The sequence below is a fragment of the Crocodylus porosus genome, unplaced genomic scaffold (genome assembly GCF_001723895.1).
Source record: "Crocodylus porosus isolate Cpor-Errol unplaced genomic scaffold, CroPor_comp1, whole genome shotgun sequence".
NCBI lineage: Eukaryota > Metazoa > Chordata > Crocodylia > Crocodylidae > Crocodylus > Crocodylus porosus.
In genome coordinates this window covers 3328280-3332688 of record NW_017728923.1, presented here as the reverse complement: position 1 = coordinate 3332688, position 4409 = coordinate 3328280, and the positions used below count along the sequence as shown (strand labels likewise).

General features: G+C 50.2%; 1 protein-coding gene across 1 annotated transcript in view; it reads right to left on the bottom strand.

The window, feature by feature from the left end:
* The window catches only part of ABCA3 (ATP binding cassette subfamily A member 3), a 75505-nt gene extending 71331 nt beyond the window's left edge, over positions 1-4174 (bottom strand). Inside the window, exon 1 of the mRNA XM_019539961.1 lies at positions 4044-4174. The gene's annotated coding sequence lies outside the window, so the exon portion shown is untranslated. The remainder of the gene's footprint in view (positions 1-4043) is intronic.
* Positions 4175-4409: the final 235 nt, after the last annotated feature.

Here is a 4409-nt window from a genome sequence, read left to right as displayed (position 1 = left end):
GGTCAGGGCGGCTAGGATCTGGAACCAACTTCCAAGAGAAGTGGTGCTGGCTCCTACCCTGGGGGTGTTTAAGAGGAGGTTAGATGCACATCTTGCTGGGGTCGTTTGACCCCAGTACTCTTTCCTGTCATGGCAGGGGGTCAGACTTGATGATCTGCTCAGGTCCCTTCCAACCCTAGAAACTATAATAATAATCATTATTTTCACCATTTACCGCCCCGCTTTCTGTTTAGGCCCCGGGCAGCCACCCAGTTCACCCATGCCTAAGTCCAGCCCTGCCGCATAGGTCCCAGGCCAGTCTCCATGGAGATCCCATGTGCCCTGACACCCCGGTGGTGGGCACAGGGTGGACGGGCACAGGGCTGGACAGGATCAAGTCCTCTCCATTGCTCCCCCACACCACCATTCCAGGTCAGCACCCCCTTCCTCCCCCCACAACAGCTCAATGAACTCCTGAAGTGGCCCTCCAGCCCAAATAATTGCCCAACCCTGCTCTACAGGGTCAGTTATGTACAACAGAGAACCTTAAAATCAGGGCCTCCCTCAAAGACCAGGCTATGAGTAGCAACAGGGCAAGTCATGCTAACAAGAAGTTTGGTTTGCACTGGAGCTCTAGTAGGTGCCAAGCTGACGTATAAGTTTGGCAAATCAAAAGCAATACTCCAAGAAGTTAGCCTGGCAGCAGGTAGAAGGACAGAAAACAGCCAGACTGTATCACATACTAACTTTAAATTGACATAGTCATCTCTAAATCTTGGACAGAAAATCCTCCCTTTCTTTTCTTCTGTAATATCTCAGATTACTAGATCCAGAAGGCTCAGACCGTTCTCCCTTCATGTTGTGGAGCTGAAGGTCTCATGTTTACAGTACCTGAATTGAGTTTCATTCCATTTCTGGCTCTGCCACATGCTCTTTTGCCAGTCCTTGGGCAAGCTACTTCATCTTGGCATCTCTATTTGCCTGGTTAATGCTTCTGGCAGGTCTGGCTTTTGCCATGTTCTTGAGTAGAGCCCCTAACATGACAATATTCCACTCATGACTGGACCATGAGCCGCCACTATAATAAAATTACTAAGTCTCTTTTACCGTTTCCCCTGTACAACCTGTACTCTCCTTTGCATGGGCCTCATGCTGCAAATGACACAAGGTAAATGTAAAGAAACAGGCCTGAAAAGCCACAAGCTAACAGCAGATGTCAAGGGCATGAAGGCTAGTTCCAGATTTTCACCATATCAGCAGTGCCCTAAGCAGGGGACGAGCAAGCAAACTGCCTGGCAAACAGAAACCCAGCGCTCTGGAAAGCCACTGAACTCCAGGCCAACTCTCCTCAGCTCCACACTGGTGTATTTCCATCAAATTCAGAGGCATGGTTCAGAATTTGCAATAGTACAAAGGAAGACAAAACTAAGCTGGGGGTATGCAAGGGGATAGAGAAGAGGTAGGAGGAGTGAGGTGCAATATTTAAGGGGGGTAAAAGGGATGGGAAAGGTACATCGCAGCAGAGGCCCAGGAGGCAGGCCTCCAAGATGCAATATAAATCAGGAGTGAAATGATCTGCTCCTTTTTAGGATACTTTTTCTATGCCAGTCTTTCAGAAGCCCCCTCCAGAGAGCTGAAGATAAGGTTCTCCCTTATTTCAGCTCAGCAGTTCAGGAGCCCTTCCAATTCTTGCAGAAACCTGCTTCTCTCCAAGTACACTCTGCCCAGGCTAAAGCTTAGCTCCATGTTAAGCCCCATCTATTTGTGAGGACATAGTCAATCATATGATATCTCAGCCAAAGATCATTTCAAGCCCAGTCTTAATTGTAAAGTGATCAGCATTTTCCATGACTCCCCAGGGTCTCAATAGATATAATCTGTATGAGATTACAAATTTGTTGACAGGCCATACTGCATCTATCAATCCACAATGCTTTGAAGACATACCAGTTTGTGCGCACCACCTGTGGTAAGTATTACTACTAAGGGAGGTGCATTCCTCCTATCCTGCCCTAGCAGCCACTCAACGTAAGTGATATAGAGCTGGAGTGACACCTTACTGATGACACCTAATTACATCAATGACCCCAAGATAACAGCTACATCCAAGGCTACTACCTCCAGAGTACACTTGGAAAAACTGAGGCAAGGCAACCACTTTCACCACACAATGACCACTGATTCAGAGCGCCCAGTGGGAGGCCTCCTGGGCCTGGTATTTAGGAGTGCCAAGTGCACCCCCCCCCCCAATCTCATATGAGGTCTGATGAGTGCTCAGGATTGTTAGATGTCTTGCTCACAGCATCTCAAGATGGACCTCCCTATCCCCCACCACATATCAGCTCAGCTTTCCAGTTTGCTAAGACAGGCCAACTGCAATGAACGTGGACAAATAACTATTCAGCCCAGTGAAGCAGGAGCCAAAGCAGAGGTCTCCTGCCTCCCAGGTCTATCCCCTCTAACTATGAGACCAAACCATTATGGGATGGAATACTTTCAGCCAAGCTCAGTGTAGATAAGCATGTCCCCTGGACAAGACAAGTTAGCTACAGGGCTCCCTAGTACTCTATTCACATGCCTCCCAGATTTTTCAAAATGCAATTAAAATACCTGTACTAGAGCCGGGAGGCCTGCACCAAGGAGACAGGAATTTCACCCAGACCACTGAGAGCATAGATCTGCTTTTTGGCCACTATACCACCTTAGTGACTGGAGAAAAAGCTCCCCAGCCATGGTACAAGGAAAGGGAGAGATGCAGGGTTTGCAAAATGATGCTCCTTCATCCTCACTCCTTGTGGCACACAGGGCCCTCTCTGGTGCAGGGTGGGCAGCTCACACTCCTTTGCCCAGCAGAGCTGCGTGGGTTCCATGGCAAGAGGATTCTGTGGCAAAGTCCGCCAACGATACCAGGGCATTGCGACATTAGCCACTGACTGAAGGTATGTTTACCAAGTGACTCACTAATCTGTCCTCATCCTATTACTCAGCCATGCCCAGCCTTGGCATCACTGGGAAGTCTGGATGGGCCAGTGAGGGCAGCACACAATATTCTAGCATCTGTGTCTTTACTTGCTCAAAAATGTTTCAGTGGTGCGGGAAGATGAAGGCATCCATTGTATCATTGCTAGGAGAGATGACAGTCAGCCTTTGCAAAAGATGAGAAGCTAAAACAGAAACACAGGATCCCTTTGCTCTGTGCACTGCAGCATCGCGAGCACTCTGCCTCCACTAACCTGCAGCAAAGCGAACAGAGGTCAGCACTGAGTCATGCCAACGGGAAGAACAGTGCAAGCCAGGCAGCATGTTTGAGCCTGGGAAAACAGCAGTTATGAACCAAAAGGAACAAAACCCCAGATGGGTGAAGATTACTTCAACTACTTGACATTTTACAGAGGAATTGCAGTCCCCACAAGCGGGGATGGCCCAGAGCCAAACCTCTCTCAATCTCAGCGATAATGGGCCCAAGCCAAATTTACCCTGCCTTCATCAAACACTCTGCATCCCATTCACCCTCCTCTTTCCACATTCAAGTAAAAAGAAAAAAAGAAAAACCCCACTTCATTTCCCTTTTATAAAACAGTACTTTCCCCACTAAAAAGCCCATTCTCTTGCTATTAAAATATTGATTGTTCCATCAGAACCCTTTTCAGGCGGAAGTTTTAATGGAAAGTAAGCAACTGAGCACTGCTTACTCCCACAGGGCAGAGGGAACCAGAGCCCAAGGGGATGGCTACCTGCCTCAGAAACCCTCGTAGCTCCAGCTTAGACCCCGGTTCTGAGCACTGCGCGTGACACCACAACAGACAAGTAACAGGGTTCAGGTTCTGACCCTTGGCACCGACACAGCACTCTGCAGCCTCAAAGTAGAGCATGGCCATCAACCAGCTCCCAAAAGGCAAAGAAATGTATAGACAGAGGGACTGAGGCAGGGTGGTTAAGTGACTTGCCGAAGGTCACTCAGCAAGCCAGTGGCAATGCCAGCAATTCAAAAGCAGCGTTTCCAGGTTCCTGCTCAGGGCCCGGATCAGGCTGCCACAGGGTACCCGTGGGTGTGGGGGGCCTACCTGGAGATCGCACGGCCAGCAGCGATGCTGAAGGACTCCCTAAAGCACAGCTCTTCTTTGCACTGACTTTAACTCAACACACTTGTTCCAGCTACCAGACACGTTCGCTACGAGTCGCCCTCTTCGTCCCCCATCTACGCAGACAAGAACAAGGGATCATCCACCTGCTCCCACGCACGCAGGAATCCGGACCTCGGAAACGAGGTCGGGCGCCGGGAGGTTTTCCCGGTCCCTGCAGGCGGCTCCATCCCGCCCACACGCACGGCCAGGACCCGTCTTTCCGCCGCCTCCCCCCGCACAACAAAGCCGCTAGGCAGGATCCTGCTCCGAGCAGCCGCGGTGCCGCCCGCCTGCTTCCGCCGCGGC